General features: G+C 53.0%; 1 protein-coding gene and 1 pseudogene across 2 annotated transcripts in view; both read left to right on the forward strand.

The window, feature by feature from the left end:
- Positions 1-13115, forward strand: part of LOC308356155 (kinetochore-associated protein NSL1 homolog) — a gene marked incomplete at its 3' end in the record, with an annotated part of 431182 nt that overhangs the window by 210414 nt on the left and 207653 nt on the right. The window lies entirely within an intron of this gene.
- LOC308356157 (basic leucine zipper transcriptional factor ATF-like 3) lies at positions 958-12740 on the forward strand (annotated as a pseudogene). The gene is made up of 3 exons (XR_013968490.1): positions 958-1113; positions 3868-3972; positions 12249-12740. The product of XR_013968490.1 is annotated as a basic leucine zipper transcriptional factor ATF-like 3 (transcript).

Raw genomic sequence — 13115 nt, forward strand, 5'->3', positions numbered from 1 at the left:
TCTTTTCACTGGCAGGCAGGTGGAGGGGAAAGCGCCCATACCTCTACCCTGTCCCCAGCTTGGCATTAAGGCTCGCATTTTAACTTGTGGGCAGAGCACCTGGCGCTTTAACCTAAAGGAAAAAGCATCTGAGGTTCAGACCAGGTCGAGAGTGACTTCCACCCTGGTAGATTCGCTCTCAGGACAACCTCCTCCTCCCCACCCCATACGGAGGGAATTCACCCTCGGGGCCGCCCCGTCTCGCTCTCCCCCACAGCCCCGCGGCGTCCCTGGAAAGAAGGGCACATGCCCCCGCAGACAGGCCCTGGGATGCCGCGGCTCTCAGGGTGGGCATTGGGACTAGGCAACGCTGGCTGCGGGCTCCTGGCCTGCGCCTCGCGGGCAGGGGAGCCCTGGGTCGAGGAAGGAGTGAGGATGGAGCCTGGGCGACCGATCGCCCCGAAGAAAGTCCCTAAACACTGACCCCTGCGCTAGGGAAAGGCGGGGCCCCGGGCGCACAGGAAGATGCCGAGATGGGACCTGGAAACAGCCCCCTTCCCGTCCAAGCCACCCACTTGTGTTTCTCAGCCTGAGTTCCCGAAGAGCGTTCGAAGGACCCTAAAGGCTGCGCTGCGTCTCCCTGACCCCTCGGGCCCCAGCGTCCCTTCTCGTGAGTGGGGCTTCGCGTTCCCTCCCGGGTTCCGGAGCCGCCACGTGACTTCCACGAAGCGCAGGGACCCAGCGGAAAGCCGCGACAGGGGTGGGATTTGGCACCCCGAGGTGCGGCGAGAGGGCGGGGAGAGGAGGAAACGGGGCGGGAGTGAGGGGAGGAGCGGGCAGACTCCGGATGCGCCAGCGGGCGGGCCGTGGCCGGGGAAGGGAAACCCGAGGAGCGAGGCGGCCGCAGGCGCCGGGAGAGCGGAAAGCCCGGGGTGGGGGGGGGGGGGGACGGAGGGCGGCAGGTGCGGGGCCGCGAGAATGCGGGTGACCGGAGAGTGCTGACAGGCAGCGCCCCGCGTGCAAGGCGCGGCGGGCCGGGCCCGAGGAGCGCCCGGCATGTCGCAAGTGCTCCCGGCGGCCGGCAGCGTCTTGCAGAGGAGCGTCGGGGCGCCTGGGAACCAGCCGCAGCCGCAGGTAGTGGACTAGAGGCTCAGGGAGGCCGGCGGGCGTGCGGGGATGGGAGGGCCGAGGGGCACGAGGAGGTGGGTCTGGGGCTCCGGGGTGGTGAACGCTGAGTGCTGGGGTGAAGGGCGCTGCAGGAGCCAGAGACCGGCAGGAGTGGGGTCGCGGGGCAGGAATCCCGCGGGCGCTTCTGCCCGGTGGTCCCCAACTCACGCACAGTGCCCGCCGCCTCCGGAACGGTGACCCGGCTCCTGCGCCCCGGGAAGCGGAGAGGCCGCAGGGCGCAGACGACCGGGCACAGTCCACGCTTCTCCGCACGTGGGATCCGCGCTGTCCCGGCGTCGCCATCCTCGCGCTGGCGCCCGCTGCCACCCCACCCCCGGCGCGCGTGGCCCTTCGCAGGCGCCAGTGTGTGCAGAGGGGAAATTCGGCCCGAAGGGGCAGCTCGTGTCCAGGCACTCCCAACATCTACCCTCCGAATGGGGAACTCGCGACCCATCAGCCTAAGGGTGCGGGGTGGGGGCCCCGTAGCGGGAGAACTCCAGTCCCTCTGCTGGTGGAAACCCCTTGGCCCGCGTTCAGCCCTCTGTGCTGTCACTGGCAACATGTACAACTGCCTACTCCGGAAACAGATAAAGTTGCCCGCGGGGATGGCAATCAGAGAACTTCCCACTCCGTTGCTCTGGAGGGAGTCTTCATCGTTATGTCCCCCCTCCTCCCCTTCCCAATTTGATGCCTGGCACATAGTATCATCAGGTGACGCTAGAGAGTCACACATTTCTGAGTTTGGACCTCGGTTTAACCACACACAGGTTGAGTGGCCTTGAGCATTTTATTTAACTTCTTTGAACCTCAATTTCCCCACCTGTAGAATGAATATAGTAATAACCTCTCGAAATTTTTATGACTAATTAAGATATGGTTAATAATTTATGATTATCTTAACACTTGGCTCCCCTCTTTCTGTTTTGATTGAATGTTACTGCTGGGTTCTCAGCTGTGACCATATGGATAGGTGATTACATTCAGGTTAGAGTGTCTTGCTCCCAGAGGACAGGATGCAGGTTGCTTCCTTGGGTCCTATGACTTTTTAATTGTGAACAAAAAGGCATGATTTGGAGACAAGCACTACGGGAGACTCGAAAAATGGCAACCTCCACAGGTTACTGTAATAGTAGTAACCTATTACTATATAATAGTAGCCTCCTTAGGTTATTAAGGGCATACCATGTGCTGGGAGCTTTAGGTTAAAATCTCATCTTATCCGTATGCTAGTCCCAAGCATTAGGCTGTTGGAATGATTTATGCAGTCATTACCAATCGGTTGTTCCGGGCATGCATCTTAGTGCCTAAAACAGTGCCTGGCACATGGCAGGTACTCAGTTAATACTTGCTGAGAGAATGAATGACTCACACTTAGGATAAATGAGAAAACTGAACATTCAGAGAATTTAAGCCATTTCCCCCAAGCTGTATTGACAGTAAGAGACAAAACCAGTGGCTATATATTTCTATAGCTAGAGTTCTGTCCTGTAAACCACATTTTGCCCCTGTGGTGTCCTGGTTATGTTAACCAAGACTTCTTTGCCTCTGAAAAGCTACATTTTAACACCTTGTGCCTGTTCCCTTAAGCACTACTTCCAGACCACATCTATTTGTTATATTATTTATAATATGTTATCTGTCTCCTTCTATAGGCTTATATTCTTCTGTATACTGAAAATTCTTTACTCACCAGAGTTTGGGGAGAAGTGTCTCTCCTATTTGGAATACAAAACCAGATAAAATAACTGAAATTACCCATTATCTTATATTATCAATATTTGCTCTCCACTAATGTTAATAACTGAGTAGCTTTCCTGTGTTTGTATCCCACTAACCTCTTGGCTTTTAAACTGTTTAAAGGTAGCATACCACATCCCCGCCCTTTGGTACCTTCTCACAGGGTTCTGGAAAGCAAATACTCTCTACTTCTCCATGTTTTTTCTGTAACTGAAATGTTTTTCATCTTGGTAGATATATATATATATATATATATATATATATATATATATTATCCTGCCTGTTTCAGGATAACTCTTGAAGGATTCAACTAGGTGTGGTTGTATCTCATATAGAGCTGAGAGCTTTCAAGACACATCATGAGTTTGCTTTCTGATTCACTCTGACCTGTGAAAATGTCCATCGAGCATTGTTCAAATGAAGTGTCTGAGATCATTTGGTGTGTTGGTAGAATTGTGTGGTTGCAGTTAGTTGTCAGTGTAAAATGTGCATGCAGTATCAAAAGTACCTGTTTGTTTGTGGCGGGGTAAGGCCTGCCGCACAGCGAGTTCCAGATAGCACATGCCTTCTGCCTTCCCTGTTCTCGGATGCACGTTGACACCGCACCTCTTCCAGGCACACACCCTGTGGGGTAGAAGTTTATGAACGTTGGTTTGGAGTCCAACAGACCTGAGTTGCACTTCCCATTTACCCACGTCTAGCTGTGATACCTGGAGCAAGTTCCTTACCCCCTCTGAGTTTCTTATCCTCATCTTTTAAATGGCAGTCTCACCATACATTTCTCAGGGGGGTCATGGAATGAGCAGCTAAACTCAGCCAGGGCACAAGGCTGAACAAGGGGCTAGGGCTGTCCCACCCATATAGCAACAAGCATTGCCAGGACTGCAAATAAAATGGTGAAGTGATGTTGAGGAAAGGGACAGGGCAGAGGAGGTCGAAGCAAGGCGCCCCGACAGCGCACCTAACCACACATTTCCGCCCCAGAGCCCAGACGATGATGACCGGAAGGTCCGAAGGAGAGAAAAAAACTGAGTTGCTGCTCAGAGAAGTCGGAAGAAGCAGACCCAGAAGGCTGACAAACTCCACGAGGTGAGCCTGTGGTTGGGGCAGAGCCACATTAAGGCCACGGAAAGGAGCTGTGGGGGTGGCCCCAAGGTCACGTCCTGGTCACCACCAATTTGGACACGTACGTTTCATGTCACTGCATCCTTCCAGCCCAGTTTTCCGATCCTTCACGGACATCTTTATCCCTCATCCGCTGGGGGTTTCCTCTCTCAAGTTCCTTTCATTATAAATCGGAACAAAACGAAACAAAACCTCCTCTCGATCCCAATTCCTTTTCAAGCCCCATTTGTTTTCTTTCCTTCCTCCCCTCCCTGCTCCTCCCAGAGAGACCTGCTGTCTCCATACGCTCAGTGCCATTTATTTCCCAGTCTTCTGTGCTGGCGTTTCTGCCGCCCCGCCCCACCCCCCCCAGCACGCACGCACGCACGCACGCATGCACGCACACGCACGCATGCACGTGACCATACGCAGGCCACGTGCGCGTGCGCACACACATCCTTTCCGCAGAAGCTGCTCCCGCGGGGACCCCTAGTGCCTTGGCACTACCTGATCGAGGACTTCTTTTAGACTCATCGACTGTGACCTTGCTGACCTTGCTGAACATTTCACACCATTGACCTTCCCCCTTTCCTGAGACCTTCTTTCAAGGTCTTCAGCTTCTAAAAGACCGCATTTCCCACTGGACCTTCCTAACCACCTTTCTTCTCCGTTTCTTTGCTACCTTCTCTTCCTCTGTCAGTTCTCTTAAGTTTTGGTGTTGACCAGGCTTTCGGACGCTGCCCTTTCTCCTTCCCACCCTGAAGATACGATCTATTCATCTGTTCTCGCAGCATTAGCTCCCTACGTTGACTACTCCAGGCAAGACCTCAGTTGGAGGCCCCCCGACCCCCTATCTCCAGTGTCTGCTTAGATGTCCTCAGATGGGTGGGCTGCAGGCTGCCTGGATGCAACACGGCTCTGATATGTGTGTTTACCCTGAGACATTCTCTTCTCCTCTTGTCTTCAAGTGAAGTTAGTGGAGCTCACCAGTTTTCTCATCATCCACGTCAGGAACCTGGGATTTACCCTAAACTTTCCCATTTTCCTCTACCCTTATGCATAATCCCACATAATCTCACAGACAGAACATGGGAACTGCCCCATATCAGGCACTGGCCTCAAAGGTATCCAAGTGTCTGTGCAAAGAACTGATGATAGTTCTGAACGCTCATCTTTAGACAAGGTTGGTGTAAATCACTGAGGATTTTAATTTAGCCCTTCCCTGCCTGCTGTCTTGTCACAGCTGGTCTTAGCAAGAGGGGTCTGGGGGCATTGACAACGTAGCAGATACCGAGGTATTATGAGGGGAAAAACAATCTCTGAAAAGCCTGTCACGGTAAACTGATAACAGGTTTAGGATATACATACTCCAGGGGAGACAACCAATGATAGAAATTCACAGTGGGCATAAATTACGAATATCAGACTCTTTCCTGGAAGCAGGAAGGCTGGGCCCTAAAAGGAGATAGGGTCAGAGGAGATCCTTCCCAGCCTGAATTGGTCCTGTAAACTTCCCACAGAGGAGTTGGAATGTCCTTTGTCTCCTTTCTTCGTCCCCCCTTGCGTTTGAAGCAGTCCTGGTTCTAGCCTCATGTTACCAGATTACCCCAGAGGGCACTTGTGGCCCAGTTAGGGCATGGCCCTCCATTCAGACCCTGTGTGCCAGCTGGACAGCCAGGGCCCTTCCCCTCAAGAAGCTTCTGGTCCCAGCCAGGTGCATTAATATAAGGAAACACTAGGGGACACTCATTTGTAAGTCCCAAGTGATTATGTGTGTGGTGGTGGCTAAATGACGATAAGACCTTCCACAGAGCAAGAGCGGGTAGATTCATTCCACAAATATTTGTTAGCACTACCATGGACAAGGCCTTGATGCTAGGTCACAAAGAGAGGAATAAGATCTCCTTCCTATTTTTGAAAGCATAGGAGTATGTTTTCAGGAAAGTATATTCATTTCTTATGGACTTTGTAATACATGACGACAAATTTGGCGGCTTAAAACAACACAGATTTATTATCTTACAGTTTTGGAAGTCAGGCATCTGGAATGGGACTCAACGGGGCTAAACTCAAGGTGTCAAGAGGGCTGCATTCTTTCCAGGGGGTCTGGAGAAGAATCCATTTCCTTGCCTTTTCTGGCTTCTAGAAAATTCTGTGTTCCCTGGCTTGTGGTCCTCTCCCATCTTCAAAGCCAGCACTGGCTAGTTAAGTCTTTTTCATGCTGCATTACTCTGACACTGTTCCATTGTCACATCTCCTCTGACTCTTGACTTTTTCTTTCACTAAGATCCTTACGATTACATTGGATCCACCTGCATAATCCAGGATAATCTCCCCACGTTCAGATTCTTAATCACGTCTGCAAGGTCTTCTTCTTCTTCTTCTTTTTTTTTTTTAACCACATAATGTCACATATTCACAGGTTCCAGAGGTTGGATGTAGACGTCTTTGGGACATCTTTGGGAGGCCCTTATTCAGCCTACCTCAGAAGGTAGCATAAATCCTACAGGGTCAAAGAAGACGGTTTCTCTCCGTATCTGTCATTGTTGGATTTGATGCCCAAATGAGCCAGGTGCCTGGGAAAGTTAGGGTGGTACATTTACTCCTGCCTGATCCCTCTTAGAACCTAGGGTTCTAAGGGTAGGGTTCCTAGCTTCTTCTGCGGTCTACATGCCATGTCACATGATCAGATATGGCAGGTGCTGTTTTGGGAAATGGGGCTAATTGATCTGAAACCCATTCCCTCCATGGGAGAAAACTCCCTTCTCTGCCTCTGTGGAGCAGGAAGAGTAGATCCTGCCGACCCATCACCGGCAGATCACCTCATCGAGGCCAGTCTTGTTGAGAAACTCAGTGTCCAGGAGGCCAGGACAGTGGGTCCATCCATATACAGACCCCAAAGCTATAGCCCCCATCTTTACTGTCACTAGCTACATACTAGTGTTATTGGTCACAAGGGGCAGTGTGGGAGCAGGTGGCCGGCTCAGGAAAATGGAACTACATCCCAGTCCTGCTGTAGAAGAGGAACATCATCTCTGGGTCAATGGGTAGCACATGAATCATAGCTTTGCCGGTAATTCCTTACCTCCTTCCAGGGAGGGCATCCCAGTTATGGGGATCTTTGTTCTGTGCGGCCAACAGAGAAAAAAAAAAAAAGTAAATATAGTTTAAAAAAAGGAGTATTTTCTTAAACTTTGAAAAAAAATCTGTATGTTGAGGGTGGGGTGTCTGGTTTAAAAATGTGGTGCAGAATTGTTTTAGTGGCTCCAGGAAGTGAGTTGAGGGCAGAGCACCTAGCACACTGCTCTGGATCATGGCAGAAAAGCCCGTCAGGCCTCCTCGGGCTCCAGGCCCCATCAAGCATGGGGCACGTGGGAACCAGACACAGTTCTCAGAAACCTCAAACATGGGATCAGTCCCTCTGTCTCAGAGACACTAAAGCGTCCAGAAAGCTGCCACCAGGTAGCCAGGGCCACCGCCACTCCCAGGGGAGCTTCGGCCGTGAGAAGGGCTGTACTCAGTCCTTTCTCCGTCCCATCCTGTGGGGTGACATGGGTGCATCTCTCAGAGGAACTCAAGGTCTTTATTTGCCTTCCTTGAATACCACGAAGGGGACCATCTGGAGCTTGGTTAGAATCCCCACCCTTCTCTGCTGCCCGCCTCGTTCACTCACTTTGAGTCCCCCTTCCCTCCAGCACCCTGAGAAACCTCCTCCAGGAGCAGCTTCTAGAAGCCTCTGGGCTACCTCCCCCGGCTCCTAGTTCTCCACCTCCCCGGAGGGCAGGGCCGGGAGAGCCTGAGCAGGCCCTGCCAGAGGGAGGCTGGGGTCACTCTTCAGTCTGAGTCTTCCCCTCGGGGAGGTGGTTGCTGGAAGCCCGAGTGTGGTGCCGAGAAGCTGTTCCTAACGCCTGTGTGTCTGCACCTCCGCGCTCACCGTGGCTTTTCGAATCATCCTGTCGAGGCGCTACACCTCTCAGGGGGTTGGGCACATGCCTGAGTCCACGTCCACAAATAAGGACGTGCGTGAACAGTGCAGCTCTGCAGCAGGCAGAACTGTGTCTCAGAAGTGGGTCCGACTGGTTCGAGCCAGGCAGCCCCAGGTGAAGACTGAGAAAGAACGTTGAGTCAGAAAAGGAAGGCAGGGATGCCATCCTCAGGAACCCCAAATGTCACCAACTGACAGATGTCTTGGGCAATTCGGTTGTGGTCTGTGTTGTCACGGCTTCTTCAGCTGTTGCCTGTTCTAAGAGAATGCTTCGAGTCGTCCCCCCTTGGTTCAGAAACTGATGATGACACCCATTTGTACAGTCCTCCCTGATGACACAATTTGTCTGCTGGGAAGGTCAGGGTGGGGCTAGGGAATAGGCTTTATTGTAAAATCCTGAGCACTCACAGCCCTTTACTGCTGGTAACCACCACGGGGAAATTTGGGGCCAGGCACTGCCAAGTGAAAGCAGAGTTACTTCCTTGCTCAAGGGCTGCAGTTGACCTTGAAGTCAGGTTCCAAGCCTGCACGACCTTGGAAAAGTCATCGTGGCTCTCAGAGTTTCACTTTCTTCGCTTGTGAAATGGGGTCTGTGTGTGGCTGTGCCCTTCTGATGGCCTTTTCCACCCCTCATTTCCTTTCTGCCTTCACTGCCACCTCTGGCCCCGGGGACCCACATTAGCTCATTTGCCAGTTTTTCGTCCTGGACCCTGGATACCCCCAGACAGTCCCTCGGTCCCCAGCCAACCTCCCTTAGATGCCCAGACCAGGTTTTCTTGAATTCGGCACTGTTGACATTTGAGCCAGCTAATTCCCTGTTGGGGTCGGGGGGCCTCTGCACACTGTAAGATTTTTTTTACGTTTGTGAAGTTGGGTACCTTCTTCTCGGTGTGAAGTGGGTCTTACTCCCCCTTCACCCCCATTTCCTCTCACCTCCTCTCCACTCGCCCCAGCTCCTCCTTTTATTATTTATTTTAAAAGATTTTTATTTATTTGACAGAGATCACAAGTAGGCAGAGAGGGAGGCAGAGAGAGAGGGAGAAGCCGGCTCCCTGCTTAGCAGAGGGCCCGATGCGGGGCTCGATCCCAGGACCCTGGGATCATGACCTGCGCCGAAGGCAGAGGCTTAACCCACAGAGCCACCCGGGTGCCCCTCCTCCTTTTATTTTGTTGTTTGGTCTCACCAGAAGATCTTGACTTCTTCTCTCCTTTTTATTCCCTCGGCTCCATGAATGTCCCTTAGCAGGTTGATGAGTAAAAGTCAAATCCCAGAAGAGAAAATCCCCACAGAGAAAGCAAATGGGGGAGCTTGATGGGCTGGGGTTTGGGGGAAGCAGTGTTACTTCAGGAAGACATTAGGCAGCGTGGCCCCTCCTGGCTTCCAGAGATAAGGCTCGGGAGCTCGGGGCATCCTGCCACGAAACTCAACCAGCAAACAAGCTACTACAGAAATGGGATATTCTGCCACAGCAAAGACTTTCCTGTTTTTTGGAATCTAGTTAAAATGTTTGCTCATCGGAACCATTCACATCTGTTCTCCATTTTACTGGGAGGTGAGGAGCACGTCTAGTTTGTGTGTGTGTGTGTGTATGTGCCTAGTTGTGTGTGTGTGTACGTGCGTGCGTGCATGTGTGTGTATACACACGCTCCACAGAGCTGCAGCCCGTCGTCCTGCGGCTGCAGGCAGCCTTCCCGAGATGACTGTCTTCCCATCCACCGCCTCCCCTGGCCCATGGAGGGCTTGTTGCCACATTGTAGATGGAACTCGGGCTCTAGGACTCGAGCTTCTGAGAGGCCCGAGGAAAGCGTGAGGAGTGGGGCCGGCAGCAGGGCTGAAGGCGGAAGGGGGCCCATGGGCTAATGAAGCAGGCCTGACCTGGGACAGCCTGCGGGGCGGGGTGGAGCATACTCCAGACCACCCTGAGGGTCTGCCTGGGGAAGGCTCAGACGGCCTCTGTGTGCAGCACCTCTGGTGCCTAGAGGCGGGAAGGGAAGGAAGCCAGTGCGAGAAGGAGGCAGAGGAGTCACTGGGCGGTGGCCCATCAGGCGCAGCTACAGGAGAGGGGAGCAGAGGCTCCTAGGTGCTATACATTTCTGATCTTTGGGAAGCGATCTTGTTTAGTATAAGTAAGATTGAATGTGATATGAGATTGACTAGAACACATGATGAGGGTTCCATGAGGTGCTGTGATCCGGGAAGCCTTCCTGGAGGTGGTGGGCTTGAGCTGAGCTCACACAGGAATGGAGGAACGTACTCCAGTGGAAGAGAACAGCATTAGCAAAGGGCCAGAGTTGAGAATTTGCATGCGCTTTAGGGGCCTGTAAAAAGATCAGACTTTTCTAGTGTTATTTTTGAAAATTTACTAGTAAGAGAAAAGATGTGGTGGATAATAATAAGGTAGGGTCCCCATGTCAGGAAAAGCACGGTAAACAACATTGCAGCAAGATTTAAATAAGGTTGGGCGCCTGGGTGGCTCAGTCGTTAAGCCTCTGCTTTCAGCTCAGGTCATGATCTCAGGGTCCTGGGATCCAGCCCCGTGTTGTCAGGCTCTCTGCTCAGCTGGGAGTCTGCTTCCTCCCCCCTCTCTCTCTGCCTGCTTCTGCCTCTCTGCCTACTTGTGATCTCTGTCTATCAAATAGGTAAATAAAATCCTTAAAAAAGAATATTTAAATAAGGTTCTCATCTTCAAGATGATTTCTATCTGCCAGTGCCCAAGTACTGTAGAACTTACCAGTGACTCGGAGGAAGAGAAGGAAGACCTAACTATCAAGTTAATGGACAGCTTATAGCTGTGTAGTATCATGATCCGTGAGCTGACCCGTTATGATTCAGAAAGACTTTGCTAGGCTGGAAGACGCCCAAGTGACCGCAGTGAAAGTCAGAAGAAGTGGACGTAGAGCCCACCCTTAATCTTCAGAACATCAGGCATCGTCCAGATATAGACAGAGAAGCAGCAGAGGCAGACGGAGCTTGCACTTCTCTGCAAGCTCAGGGAGAGTCCCCAGGGTGAGGTGGCTGCAGGCCTGGGTCCGTCCCCGGGGCAGGCCACCCCCGTGCATCTCCCTGTGCATGGTCACGCCATCCCCAGAATCACTCTGGGAATGACTCTTTGCCAGATAGATCCTGGCAGGTGAGAGTGTGTGTTGGGATGACCCCCAGGAGGACAGAAGGACCAGAAGTCCTAAAACCCAAGGAGCTCAGGAGACCTGAGACAGTTGAGCTTAGGGAATACCTAAGGGGAAGTGGTATGGGGCTGCCTCCTAATATTACAAGAACTGCGATGTTGAAAAAGTATTGAATTTACTCTGTGTGGTTCCATAAGGTGGAACCAAGCCCAATGGATGGGTGTGAAGGAGCGAGAGCTTTTGTGTCAGTGCAAAGAGGAGCTTTCTTTTTTTTTTTTTTTTTTTATTTTTTTTTTTTTAAAGATTTTATTTATTTATTTGACAGACAGATCACAAGTAGGCAGAGAGGCAGGCAGAGAGAGAAGGGAGGAAGCAGGCTCCCTGCTGAGCAGAGAGCCCGATGTGGGGCTCGATCCCAGGACGCTGGGATCATGACCTGAGCCGAAGGCAGCGGCTTTAACCCACTGAGCCACCCAGGCGCCCCAAAGAGGAGCTTTCTAATAGAGCAGCTCAGAAAAGGCAGGGACTGTCCTTTGAAGAAGAGAGTGCCCAGCCCAAGTTGGATGTCTGGTTTCTACATTGTGTGGGTTGGGCTGAGGGGTATCTATGAGCCCCTGCAGGTGTAAGCCTCTGCCAACTCCGCTATGGTGGAAACTTCAGAGGTGAGAGCTGGGGGCGGAGCCAAGGGAAGGGATACTTTCCTTCATTTACTCATGCGGTCAGCAGAGGTGTATTGTGTTTCAGGCACTGTTCCAGGAGCTGGGCCCGCAGCGGTGACCCCAACAGAGATCTTCACCGAGCTGCTCAGCAGTTGGGGGAGGGGAGGCGGTCTGCACAGGGCCACAAGGTCAACTTCAGGAGTGACGGAACGTTCTCTTGATGCACGTTGACCCTTACCAAAGCTCACTGCACGAGACCCGTCAAACAGGTGTATTCTGTTTGAGGTAAATGGTATCTCAGTCAGGTCGGTTCAAAAAGCACAGCCTGCCCTCTTGGACCTTTCATCCTGGTGGCGGGAGAGAAACAGGAAGCCAAGAGGAGCGGTGAAGGGGGCTCGGCTCCGGAGGGAGCTGTCCCGGGGAGGAGGCCGGCCTCCCGGCAGGGAATGGGGCTGCAGCGACCACGTCACCCACCCCGTGTCTCTGTGCAGGAGTATGAGTGCTTGGAGCAGGAGAACGCCGTGCTGCGGCGAGAGATCGGGAAGCTGACAGAGGAGCTAAAGCACCTGAGCGAGGCGCTGAAGGAGCACGAGAAGATGTGGCCGCTGCTGCTGTGCCCCGTGCACTTTGTGCCGGTGCCCCGGCCGGACCCCGTGGCCGGCTGCCTGCCCCGATGAAGCCCGCGGCTCGTCCTCCTCTGCCGACGGAGGAGCCTTGGTCTTTTTCACACCTGGTGGGGGAAGGGTTCCCTCCGTGTCTGTGTCCAGGGGGACCGGTGGCCAGGTCACCTCCTCGGAGCTCCTGGCCGTGTCCTCAGCACACAGCTTCCGCAGGACGCTCCCGAGGGCGCCTCTCGGAGCCCTGAGTGGATCCGGGCCTGGAGGCCACCCTCGGCAGTCCCCTCAGTCCACTCTGGCAGCTAGTAGTTTCCATGTTGTGCAGAACTATTTCCTCCAGAATTTGGAGAATAAAGGTGGTTATGATCTCTCCTTTGGCCACGTTCTTGGAATTTAGACAGACAGGATGTTTCCTAGTCCTGCAGAGGTGGACGCCTTCTGTCTCCTCAGGCTGTTTTGTGGCTCCTGGGTCTTGCTTCCCCGTCCTGGTCATCGTCCCCGTGGTCATAACTGGGCTTGATGCGGGAGGCACCTTTGGGGGCCTGGAGAGCAAAGGCTGATGGGAATTCTTGCCACCGCAGCTGGGTCTCGAAGGGGTAGTCATGCTGGGCGGGACTTGGGCTTGTCTTCCGGTTGGGTGGCCCTCCGTCTCCGTCAACAGCCCCGCCCATGCTGGGCTCTCATGGGAAATGTTCTCTTCCAGGCTCGCTTTCCTGTCTCTTCTGGACACTCTTGGGCCAC

The sequence above is a fragment of the Martes martes genome (assembly GCF_963455335.1).
Source record: "Martes martes genome assembly, chromosome: 15".
Classification (NCBI taxonomy): Eukaryota; Metazoa; Chordata; class Mammalia; order Carnivora; family Mustelidae; genus Martes; species Martes martes.